Below are 13,635 nucleotides of genomic sequence, written 5' to 3' on the forward strand. Positions count from 1 at the left end.
AGAGGTGGGGAGGAAGGCTAAAGTTCTTCCAGACATCCTGGGAAAAGATTGCAGGACCTTGGGTTATGGACATCATTCATTCAGGTCTAAAGCCAGAGTTCATCTCTTTGCCTCCGCAAAGATTTGTTATTACAAAAAGTATTTGTGTAAGAGGTTTTTTTCCTATAATAAAAGAAGTGTTGGACCTTATCAAGAAGAATGTCTTGATTCCTGTTCCTCAAGAACAGTCCAAAGGTTTTTTCTCCTACCTGTTTTTAGTTCCAAAACCAGACGGCACATACATCAATCTCAGGGATTTGAACAAATTTCTGGTTTTCAGAAAATTCAAGATGAAGACAATGAGGAATACGATTCGGCTTCTTTTTCCTCATTGTTTCATGGCTGTGTTGGATTTAAAAGACTCTTATTTTCACATACCGATGCACCAGAGGTTTCAGAAATTCAGATCCGACAATATCAGTTCCAGGCGCTGCCCTTTGGCCCGTCCATGGCACCGAGGATATTTACGAAAGTAGTGGCAGAGATGGTGTCGTTCATGAGGATCAAAAATATTTTGATAGTCCCATATCTAGATGATTTTTTGATTATTGCAGATTCTCAACGGGACTGCGAAAAGAATGTTCAGACTGTTATTCAGACCTTCCAGAATCTGGGATGGATAATAAATTACAAAAAATCCAGATTGATACCGATTAAAAGTACAGAGATTCCTGGGCTTAGTTTTGAACTCCGAGACTCAAAGAACATATCTCCCAGAAGAGAAAATCACAAAAGTTTGGAATCAAATAAAATCCCTCTCTTCCACCTCCCTGACTCTTCGAAAGGCCATGTCGGTCCTAGGTTCTCTGAGTTCTCTGGATGCGTTTCTCCTGAAGTGGAACTTCCCCCTAGCATATGCTTTCCCCCCCTTCCAGTTAATCCCAGCAGTCCTAAAAAAGATCAGGAAAGACAGGGCAAGGGTCATCCTCATCGCCCCCTTTTGGCCCAAGAGGGCATGGTTCACTCTGCTCCGAACCATGTCTATTTCGGACCCCTGGATTCTGCCAGACCTACCGGATCTGCTGTCCCAGGGTCCAGTCCTTCATCCGGCAGTCGCTGGTCTCCATCTGACTGCATGGAATTTGAGTGGAGCCTATTAATTAAAAAAGGTTTTACTCAGGAACTTATTTTACTCACGACCTTCCTAAAAGGCAGAAAACCTGTAACGGTTTCCATCTACGGTAGGACCTGGAAGAAATTTATTGAATTCAGTAATCTCAACCCTAAGCATTTCCCAGGATGTGTTCCTATTTCCCAGGTTCTGGAGTTTTTGCAGAAAGGCCTTTCTTTAGGTCTTGCTAAAAGTACTCTTAAAGTACTGGTCTTTGCCCTATCTGCCCTATTCGAGCAGAACTTTGCCCTGAATCCATGGATTGTTAGATTTTTTAAGCGGTGGATAGGATGACACCAGTCTCATCCCCAAGGGTGCCCCCGTGGGATCTTAACATAGTACTTAATTCTCTAACCAAAGCACCCTTTGAACCCATTGATTCAGTAGGCATTACATTTCTTACCCTCAAGCTAGTTTTGTTAGTGGCCCTCACTACTGCTAGAAGGATTAGCGAGTTGCAGGCCTTTTCCATCAATCCCCCTTTTACTACAATTCTTGATGATAGTTATTATTCTACCTGATCCGGCCTTCTTACCCAAGGTGTCTTCTAAATTCCATAGATCACAAGAGATCATTCTTCCTTCCTTTTGTGAACATCCCAAAAAATGTTGGAGAAGTTGCTTTTCATACACTAGATGTACGGAGATGCTTGTTACAGTATCTTAAAATTACGGAAGGTTGGAGAAAGTCTTCTGCTTTAAAGGGAAGAAGGCTACCAAAAGTACCCTGTCCAGGTGGCTTAGACTGGGCATTATTCAGTCTTACTTGGAGGGCCTGTCTCCTCCCCTTTCGGTGAAGGCTCACTCTACTCATTCGGTTTCCACTTCGTGGGCAGAAAGGTCGGGGGTTTCCATTGAACAAATTTGTAAGGCAGCCACGTGGTCTTCACCTTCTACCTTTTTCCGTCACTACTGTTTGGATTTACTCTCCTCTTCTGATCTTTCTTTCGGGAGAAAGGTTTTGCAAGTGGTGGTCCCTCCCTAGGAAGGGTTCTTTTTCTCTGTAATTCTCTCTATGGTGCTGTCGTGGGGGAGGGGAAAAATGATGATTACACTTATCGGTAATCGGATTTTCCAGACCCCACGACAGCACCCTTCTTAATTCCCTCCCTTGGTGATGGTTTTCTGTATTCACATGGAGTAGCAAAAAAAAAAAAAAAAAAAAATTTTTTCATGGCTTACACGATTTATATGCTTTTTATGATGGTCAGCTCTGAATAATTAATGGTGTAGGAGTCCCTCTCTTGCTCTGTAATCCACTGAATGGGAAGAGAGGCTCCACCCTTTTATTTCTGTAGGTTTCCTGTCCCTGGGGGTGGATCCCTCTATGGTGCTATCGTGGGGTCTGGAAAATCCGATTTACCGGTAAGTGTAATCATCATTTTTTAACGCATCAGTTCTGCGTTGCGTGAAAAACGCAGCATGTTCTATATTCTGTGTTTATCATGCAGCCCTGGCTCCATAGAAGTGAATGGGGCTTCAGTGAAAAACTCATTGTCTGTAAACCTTCCATTTTTTTTTATCACGTGCGTGAAAAACGCATTAAAATGCATTGCACTCACGCAGGAAAAACTGAATGCAATTGCAGACAAAACTGACTGAACTTGCTTGCAAAATGGTGTGAGTTTCACTGAAGGCACCCTGAATGCATCCGGACCTAATCCATCACTCTTGTGTGAAAGAGGCCTAAAAGTAATTGTGGATGAATTTTTAGCCCATTCCTCCATACAAGATGGCTTCAACTTTGTTGGTGAGTTTCCTCTCATAAACGGCTTGCTTCAGGTCCTTCTGCAATGTTTCTATTGGATTATGGTCAGGACTTTAAACTTGGTTATGCCAAACTTTGACTTTCCTTAGGCTTCGTTCACATCACCATTCAGCCTTTCCGTTTGGAGCCGGAAAATGGAAAGGATGGATTTGGCGCATAACTGAGCCGAACTGAACCTAAGGACCCCATAGACTATAATGGGGTCCATTAGGTTTCCGCTCAGAAGTTTTTGAAGCGGAGAGAAAAGTCCTGCATGCACAACTTTTGTCTCCGCTCCAACAACTTCTGAGCAGAAACCTAACAGACCCCATTATAGTCTATAGGGTCCTTAGGTTCAGCTCAGTTATGTGCCAAATCCGTCCTTTGTTTTCCTGCTCCTAAACAGACCAGGAGAACGTAAAGGCTGAACGCTGATGTAAATGAAGCCTTATCGTCCTTCAGGCAGCACACATTAAGGGTTAATGTCTTGCTCCTCCCGTCTAGGACAGAAGATAAATCATTAGTAAATCGGACTAATTAACCCCCCTGTAAAGTAGTGCACACCCACTAGGCAGACGTGGGTTTTTTCTTCTGTCTAGGACAATGAAGCTCACACTTAGGGTCCATTCACACGTCCATGGTGTATTGCAGATCCGCAATACACCTGGCCGGCGCCCCCCATAGAACTGCCTATTCTTGTCCGCAATTGTGGACAAGAATTGGACATGTTCTATTTTTTTTTTTTTTGCAGAGCCGTGGCCCGGAAGTTCGGGGCCACGCTCCGGAAATGCGGAGAGCACATAGTGTGCTCTGCATCCATTCCTGCCCAATGGAGATTGAATGGGTCTGCACCTGTTCCCAATATTGCGGAACAGATGTGGACCCATTTGCAGACGTGTGAATGGACCCATATAGAGGCTCCTGCTGCTGTGAAGGCCAGTATGGTTGCAAAGCCTGATATTATATAGCTGGAAGTGGTTTCATGTATCATAGGAGGTGCTGGAAGTGTGTCCAGAGTTACCTATATGCATGTTCTAGAGCTGGAGGTGATTTCCAGAATGATCTGCATGGCTGGACTGGAAGTGGTTTCATGTATCATAGGAGGTACTGGAAGTGTGTCCAGAGTTACCTATATGCATGTTATAGAGCTGGAGGAATGATCTGCATGACTAAACGAAGTGGTTTCCAGAGTTTATTTCCCCATCGGGTGTTCCATGGGATGACTGAACTGAGATTTATCCTGGAGGGTTCCTGGTAAGTTTCTCATATGCAGCGGGTGTTCCCTGCAAACTATCAATGTATGTTTTAGGGTGTGTCCCTGTGCGTGCTGGTTCGGCTGTTACAAGCACAGTTATTACCTTCAGGCCTGCAGGCATTGTCGCCATTTTGGAGTAGAAGTATACAGATGCAGCTTAGCTAAACTTGATGGGTAGCATGTTAAGTAAAAAAAAAATGCCACAAAAGGTTCACTAAGGCTGGGTTCACACCTGAGCGTTCGCGATGGAGTGCTCTGTATGCGCGATTGTATGGGCGTTTGCAATCGCGCATATAGAGACAAGCGAACACCTATTGTCGCGCGTTCCCGCTGAAGTCTATGTACGGGAACGCGCGACGACGCCCCAAAGAAGCTCATGTACTTCTTGGGGCGTCGGGCGTTTTACAGCGCAATCGTACGCGCTGTAAAACGCTCAGGTGAGAACCATTCCCATAAGGAATCATTGGTTCTTGCCTGTTGAGCGTTTTACAGCGCGTAAGAACGCGCTGTAAAACGCTCAGGTGTGAACCCAGCCTAACTCTTTCAATGCATTTCAATAGTTTGTCACAAAATGGTATGAGATAATTCTGTGCCATGTGTTATCGGAGTTGTTTTAGCTCCGCTACATTTGTGACTCTGCACAGGTGAGATCCTACCTCAGCAGCGGAATCGCAGCAGCTTTAAGGATCCTGCTTCCTAGAATGGCTCATTTGTAGCTTGTTTGTATGTGTGAGCGAATTAATGTTACAATTAAAGAACTCTGCAAAGAATCCCATAAAGCTAATGTTAGCATGTGCACCGACTGTGGACAATGTAGGAGATGTCTGCACTAGGGATGAGCGAATCGACTTTGGATGAAAGATATGATGCTATGCAGAGACATATGCCTGATGCAGAGGTACGACTGTATTAATGATATTCAAGTAGTATCGGCTTGTCACTGTACCATTCACAAAGTGTAGGGCAGTTCTTTATGGACTAGACACACCTGCACACACTGTAACACCACCACCAGCAAAGGCAAACAGTGGCTGATGCATAGCTCTTCCCTTGACATCTCCAACATCATTGGCGGCCATTATTTCTCCTCAGCGTGAATCAACTTTCATCAGTGAACAGCACTGAGGCCCACTGCTCCCTCGTCCAGCGTAGATTCTCCCTGGCCCATGCAAGACAATGACTCCTGTGGTCAGTACCCTTGCAGGTCGTCTAACCCGGAGACCACACTGATGTAAATGGTTTTGAATGGTCTGACGTGACAGTTGGGTGCCTCTCAACTCCCTTAAATGTGTTTAGACTAGTACCTAGTTTTGGCTCATCAATCACTGACCAAACACTGACTCTGGGAATAAGGCATAAGAGGTATGTATGAACTGTACACATGTTGAAAGTTTATTTTCAAGAAGTGTGGTACATATAACTTTCTAGTTGGGTTACACGTTTACCTGCTAACAAACTATTATACAATTTTTTTTTCCATGAAAAAACACTGACTCAAAGTTGCATAAAGGTATGTGTGTTTATTAAGTGGCATTCTGACAATGTGCCAGGTGTCTACTTTAAGAAAATATATGGGGCTGAGGAGTTGTATGATTTTTTTTATTCTTATTATGTAACTTTAGGTTTTATTTGTACATGTCATAACTGCAAAAAATGTCCTGACTACCAGAAGTGTAATGTCCCAAAAAAAAAAAAAAAAACCCCGCAAATTTCACATGCAAACAATAGAATTGAGAAATGGGGATCATTCTTGATTACTATAAATGAAAAAAATATAAGCTCTTTGCGAACATTTCTGATCAAACGTGTGTCGGGCCCATCTACCAGGTGTAAAGGTGGCTTCCGTAGATGGGTACCTAACACTAATATACCACCTCTCTTGGACTTACCTAGGCCCACAAATTTCAGGGCAGTGCAGGAACCAGCTACACTTCTACTCTGCTCAGAAGCCCCAGGAAGATGGGCGTTGCTCAGTCTAAAAAAATATATATATATAACAAGAAAATTTAGACTAGCACATTAATTTTTTCATTTATAGTAGGTATAATATCACTTTAATCTAGAATGATCCCCATTTCTCAATTCTATTTGCATGTGAAATGTTGTGCAGCCATTTATTTATTTTTATCAACCATGTTTGCTTGATGGATATGCACCTGTGATTATGAATGCACTAGTTTAAATTTTCTTGTAGCAAAAAAATAAAAATCAGAAAAATCCTGGCATCGAAAGGGTTAAAAATCTGGTTTCAATTGCATACTGCAATGGGCGGCCCCCCAGAGCGATCGAGTATCAGTGTTTAGGAATGCCAAGTGGTGATGTGGCCTGATTTGTGTCACGGTGCTCCTACCTGGATTATGTCGCTCCCTGGGTTAGGCTTCTTAGCAACAAAGGAGTTATAGTTGGTGGAATAAGTAGAATCCAGACTTGGTGAAGTTTAATAGTTTTACTTATTTGCAAAAAACTGGTGTCATCCAAACAATATTTCATCTTTCTCTTGGCTCCAGCAGGCTCAAGGTAAACTAGCAGGTAAAATGGAATACTTTGCTTTCTCTCTCCTGTGCTAATCGCTGAATTCAGTCAGGTTACTAGACTTTTTAGAGGTTCTGGTACCATTGAGTGGGGCGGCTTTGGCCGTTGACCCTGTCGTAACACAGTGGAGGGAGTGAACAAACTAATGTTCGGTACCAGCGCTGGAGTGAAATATTTTGGGTTAGTGATTACCTTATGTCAGTGTTCGGTTATATTCAGATGGTTGCCCGCTCACTCTCTGATGTTGCAGACAGGATGAGATGACTTGTGCGGCGCTTCTCTGAAAGGATTCTTCCTGCTCAACCTCTAAGCATGTACGCCGCCCCGGCCGGTGGCTGGCGTGCACGCGAGGGAGCTGTGATGGTGCGGGGATCCGGGACGTGCGGCGTGACGTCACGACTGTCCTACGGGGTAATCCAGAGACCAAAAAGATCCTACGCGTTTCGAAACCTACGGGTTTCTTCGTCAGGGATAGTTGTTCTACCTGTGCTCTGGGTTTAAGTAGGTGCCCGGTCCCTATAGCAGCCACTCAAAATTAAATCACCCTGATAAGATATTATATATAATCCCAAATAGATAGAACGTGGCAATTACCTACTTATGGTAAACATCAATTTGATTTTAATTAGGTTTTTAAAATGTAGGTATTTTAAAATGCAAATAGTTCCATCTCTCGGTTCAGGCCATTGGGTGCCAGAGAGTTCAATCTGAACATCCATTTGCTTTCACATCTGGACAATTGTTTAATAATATCTCCGCCTCTCGGATTTGGTTTTATTTTTTCAATGCCCCCAAAATAGGAACCGACAAAATTTCCTGCGTGGTATTGGGTATAGTGGCGGGACAGAGGGTGATCATCATATTTTTTCTTTATGTTATTGAGATGTTCCCCCATCCTAGTTTTTAGTTCACGTTTGGTTCGACCCACATATATTTTTAAACATGGACATTTTATGAAATAGATAACACCTCGGGTATTACATGAGATATATTGATTGATTTTGTATTTATGATGGTTATCCCCTATTTCTGTTATGGGGAATTTAGTTATGCCATGTTTAATTTTTTTACAGTTATTACACATTTTACATGGGAAGAAACCTTTATGTGTCAGATGGTTTAATTTTTTGGTTTGGGGTAGTTTCACAGTGGGTGCTACCATATTGCACAAGTTTAATGATCTTCTAAAGATGAATGTGGGATTTTTTGGGATCTTATCACCTATTAATTTGTCTTGTCGCAACATTTCCCAATGTTTCTTAACAATTCTTTTAAGAATCATTGCCCCTTCATTATAACCAGTAATTATGGGGATCTTAATAGGGGCATCAATACATGGGTTCGTAGCAAGTTGTTTTGGGTTCTGCACTTTAATCTTCAATAGTGAGTTGCGGTCTACCTCTCTTATTTGTTTAATGGTGGGTTCCAAGTCCTCCATTTTGTACCCTTTTTCAATAAATTTAATATTGAGATCTTTAGTCTCCTCCTCAAAATGACCAATACTTGTGCAGTTTCTGCGTAACCTGATGTATTGGCTGCGAGGGATGTTTGTAAGCCATGTGGGTAGGTGGCAGCTTTTAAGGGGAATGTAACTGTTGCAGTCCGTGGGTTTACAATATGTCTTTGTGTGAATTTGCCCTTCCTTAATAAATATGGTTAGATCCAAAAAGTTAACCTGCTCTCTACTATATATTGGTACAAAGTCTAGATAAAATTCATTTTTATTTAAATTAATAAAAAAATGGTTCAGATCCGATTCCTCACCCTTCCAAATAAAAACAATATCATCAATAAAACGTCTCCATAGGACCAGATTCGCGCCGAGTCTGCCCTCTGGGAAGATAGCGGTGTCCTCCCAGTGGCCCATATATAGATTAGCAAAACTCGGCGCGAATCTGGTCCCCATCGCGGTACCCCACGTCTGCAAATAAAAATCCTGGTTGAATTTAAAATAATTATGTGTAAGGATAAAACTGATACAATCACCAGTAAATTCTATTTGTTCTTTTGGCATATTACCATCTTTCTCTAAAAAATATTCAGTCGCTGTCCTTCCTTTTGTGTTTTCGATCACAGTATATAAGGAGGTGACATCCAGGGTCCCCAGGATATAGTCATCTTCCCATTTGATATCTTCCAAAAGTTGTAAAATATGTTTGGTATCTTTAAGATACGCCGGAAGTTTCTGGACATGATTTTGTAATAGAGTGTCCACATATTTGGAAAGGTTGGCCGTCAGACTGTCTATCCCTGAGATGATCGGTCGACCAGGGGGGTTAGTTAGATTTTTATGGATTTTAGGCAAATAATAAAATATAGGGATTTTGGGACATTGGTTATTGATATATTGTGCTTCCTCACCTGTTAGGATACCCTTTAGTTTGCCTTTTTTGATGAGAGATTCAAGTTTTTGTTTGTATATATTAGTAGGATCAAAGCTCAATTTTTTATAAGTCTTTGTATCACTAAGGAGTCGTTTTGATTCACTAAGATAGGAATCCTCATCTAGAATAACAATACCCCCCCCCCCCCTTTGTCTGCGGGCCTAATCACAATTTGATTGTTGGTTTGTAATGATCTGATGGCCTTTTTCTCCCATGGGGACAAGTTTTGAGGGCCTGTTCGTTTCTTATTGGGGTTGATTTTGCGTAAATCTTTCAATACCAAAGCTTGAAACGCATTAAAAGCGTCAGAATATTCACCGAGAGGGTTAAAGTGAGATTTCGGTCTCAGCGTGGTGTGTAAAGGAGTCCTAATTAAAGTACCTGTATTGACAAAGGTTTGTTGTCCCATATTGATATGGAGATTATTATGGGATCCTATAGATGATGTTACGTCAACCTTTGGTGTAATTTTGTCGGTATTGGGGCGTGCAGTGGTATTCATTTTTAAAAAATATTTCTTTAGGGCTAAATTTCTCAAAATTTTTTTAATACCTACAAATGCATAAAAGGGGCAGAATTTGGAGGTGGGGGCAAATTTGAGACCTTTATCCAACAATACCAGCTCATTATCCTTCAGGGTGTGACGACTGAGATTATATATACCCTGCCCTCTCTTACGTTTACTTTCAAGTTTCCTGGTTAATCCTTTCCCTCTCGTGCCTCTTTTTGTTTTTTTCTTTGTGAAGGTCTTGCCTGGAAAAAATCCCTTTTTACTGTCTTTCTTTTCGTTTTTATTATGTTATCTATTTTTAGGGATTTATCTTTAGCTCGTCTATTAATGTTCTTTTTTAATATTGAGCTATAACTGTGTGGCATTTGATGATTTGTGCCATTGATTTCTTCTTCCTGATGAGATAGGACACCATTATCTACCTGTTCTCCTATAATGTTGGAATCATCATTACTAGGATCCTCATCCAGTGATTCCAATATATCATATCGGTTGCTGGTCTGAATGGAACCATTCGTTGTAGTGGCCCTTATCATTACATTCGGTATTAGGGGCTGTTGTACAGATATATTCTCACTAGTAGATATATTATGCATGTTAGGCTTAGTTACGGATTGTCTATTGGATCTTATTGATCCTATATTGGTGGAACAATCATTGATATCATCATCATAAATAGAAAAATCACTGAAATCGGAATTATGGTCCTCACATATAGTCTTCTCTATTGAATTGTTTATGCTATATTCTGTGTTAATTCCAGTCCCATCTTTAGTTACTGTTGATGTTACTAGGTCCCTATCAAATTTTTTAATTTTCATATTCATAATTTCATTCTCTTTCGTTCTTATTCGTGTTTTAATTGATCTAGACATTTTAATTATTTCTATGTGGTTTTTATATGGTTTAAGGTTTTGAAACAATTCCTTTATTTCTTGATTTATTTTAGTTAAACCCGATCTTCTTTTTTCTATAATGAACAGTACAGTTTTTCTTGAGAATTCATGGAATAATGTATTCCATTCATTAATAATTTCTGGGCCATCTAGGTCACTTGTTAACGCTTTATGGATCCGGAGTCCTTTAGGTATTATGTCATGTTCCAAGTATTTTTCTAGTGAGGCCATTTCCCACAGGTCTCTCATTTCTCTAATTAGGAGTCTTTCTAGCTTTTTGATATTTATCAGGGCTTCCTCAATATTATCTTCATCTATATTGCTGACCTCTGAAAAGGGGTTTGGTTTATAAAAGAATGACTGGACGAATTTAATACGGTCCTGGCGGTCCCCCCATAATTCGCTCATGGTGGGTCAATGTATAAAACACACAGATGGAGTATTGACTCTCTGTGTGCCAGTAGATTTAGCAACAATAAAGTATAAGGCAATCGAAAAAATTTTGGGGATAGTATTATAGGGAGATGGTAGTTATTAATATATAGATGTCGATTTGCAGCAGGGCACAGTAGCAGCTCGTCCCCGTCTGCACCCCCCCCCCCCGACACCGGATGTTTTTATACGTGTACGGGAGAAGCAGCAGCGGTGGTGTGGAGCGCCGCGGTGAGCAGGGTAAGGGGCCCGGCGCATGGGGGGACACTTTATACTCTTGGATAACCCCTATAAGCCTACTCTTGTGCTATCCTGGAGTATCTTTCACTCATCTGTTGATGACATCGGTGACAAGATGGTCAGTGAAGGATCTGTATTTGGTCCATATATCTGTTTTTTTACTTTCGTGTGTCATCCATATTCCACGTACACTGCCCTTTTCTTGGCCGCTTCAGTCCCTGTATAACCCGGAAGCAGCTTGGTCCTCGGTCGCAGCAGTGATGTACTGTTCAAGCCGCTGTGACAACTGAGTCCTGTGATTGAGTGCAGTGGACATGGGGCCAAGGAACTTCCTGGTCCTGTAGTGACTAGAAACAGCCACTAACAGAGCACTGGTAGGACCGGGGACAGGAGAGTTGCAGCTGGATCTCCACTGGTCCCCATTAGAGTTCATGGGGCCGGATCGCAACGCTGTCGCTTCCAGCAATGCTTGATCCAGAGAGATCTAGCATGCCGTTCCCTGCCAGAACAAGATGTAACAAGGCCTAGTGTGAAGCTACCCTAAGGAGCCCAGTGGTTCATCAGCTCTTACACTGCATATCCAATTTGAAATGAGAATTCTTGGATTAAAGGGTTTTTCCAGGAATTTGATACTGATGACCTACCATAGAGGATAGAGGGCATGCACAAAAGGAGGAGAGACACGCCCACACACACAAATGCTGGTGGCAGGAATGCAGACCACAGCTAAGAACCCCGTTGGTGGTGCCTGTCAGCATGGCGTGAAGAAGCCTGGCGCCTGTACTTTCGTGTGGGGAGAGAATCGCAGGTACAGGGAACTGGGCTAATATGATATCTACTCACCATTTCTGGCCTCCTTGCACAAACTCCGTGTCAGTCACATGTGAGCAATGTAGCATAAAACCAGCCCAGCAATTAGGTCCACGAAAATATAAAAATCTTCTTTTATCCATAGCGTGCAATAGTATATCTCATCACCAATTTAAATAGAATTACATTATGTCCCCAATCAGTAACAGTGTCTCCCTTTGTGCCCCTCTTAGGAACAGTACCCCTTTTGTGGACTTCTCAATAAGAATGCCACCTTTTATACCCCTAATTGTGGTTCCTTTTGTTTCCCTCTCAGAAATATTGCTCCCTTTTATGTAATAATGCACTTTTATGCACCCACTCAGTAACAGTGCCTCCTTTTGTGCCGCTGCAGCTTTCAGTAATAATGCTACCTTTTATGACCCTACTCAGGACAATGCCCCCCTTGTATGTCTCCTACTGCGGTACTTCTGCTCACCTAACCTGATTTCCACAACAAGGGAATTCGTTCTCTGCATCAAAGGCATGGTGCAGGCAATATCCTGGGTCTGACCAGAGAAATCATCAGCATGCATCTCGTAGATTGTAGGCTTAAACTAGCCTGTGGTCTTTGAGACTAGTAAATGACGGGGCATTGAGCAAATGGCACTCTGCTTTGCCATAGTTGTACTTTGAATGCAAAGCCTGGGTGATGGAGCAAGCCTCCAAGGTGCTGTGGTCTTACGACAGCCCTGCTTTCTTGGCACAAGCCCTTTAACATGTGATAAGCACATTGGGGTAGGCAGGCTCGCAAGGCAGGCCATAGACCTTACAGGGAAATTTCCTGGTGGGCTGATGCCCAGAGGGCTGCCTGGGCCCTCCTCACAGCCAGCCAGTGGAAGTTTTGTGCTGCTGGCAGCATTTTGTGATGGACTGTGGTATTTGGCTTTGTTGAGGTGGTATAATGTGCCACAATAGGTATTGCTGCTCCTGCCTACCATTAATTGGACCAGACTGCAAAACGGCCCTGGCGCAAGGGAAATTTACTGATGACCTATCAAAATAAAGACCGTAAGGCAGGCATCCTCAAACTGCGGCCCTCCAGCTGTTGCAAAACTACAACTCCCAGCATGCCCGAACAGCCTACAGGTATCAGCCTACAGCAGGGCATTGTGGGAGTTGTAGTTTTACAACAGCTGGAGGGCCGCAGTTTGAGTAAGGGATCAGACTACCAACACCCCTACAGATCAGCTGTTCTGGCAGTGAATACAAGTACTAGAATATTTCCATCCTATGTCAAGTGGCTGGGTATGGTTACCAACAGTGCTGCCCCCATTCACTTGAACGGAAGCAGCAATGCAGTGACCAGCTCAGTGGACAAAGGCTGATACCTGTTGCTGGAGCTATGATCCAGGCTGATACTGATGCCATATGGCACTACAAGTATTTTAAATAAGTCTATTGTCTCACAGACAGCAATGTTTTAAAGTAGAGAGTTTATTGATTGTAAGAGATTTTACAAAGATAGTAAAACAGAATAAAGGTGGGTTTAAATAGGGCAATGGAGCAGCCGATTGTCGAGATGGAAGCGTTCCTTCCCGACAGTTGGCTGCTCTCTACTTGAATTTTAGCAATAATCCAACGTATCTTAATGTTTTGACAGATTTGTATTTAAGCAACTCTTCAACTCTGCTGGAACT

This window comes from Bufo gargarizans, chromosome 3 (assembly GCF_014858855.1).
Source record: "Bufo gargarizans isolate SCDJY-AF-19 chromosome 3, ASM1485885v1, whole genome shotgun sequence".
NCBI classification, from domain to species: domain Eukaryota; kingdom Metazoa; phylum Chordata; class Amphibia; order Anura; family Bufonidae; genus Bufo; species Bufo gargarizans.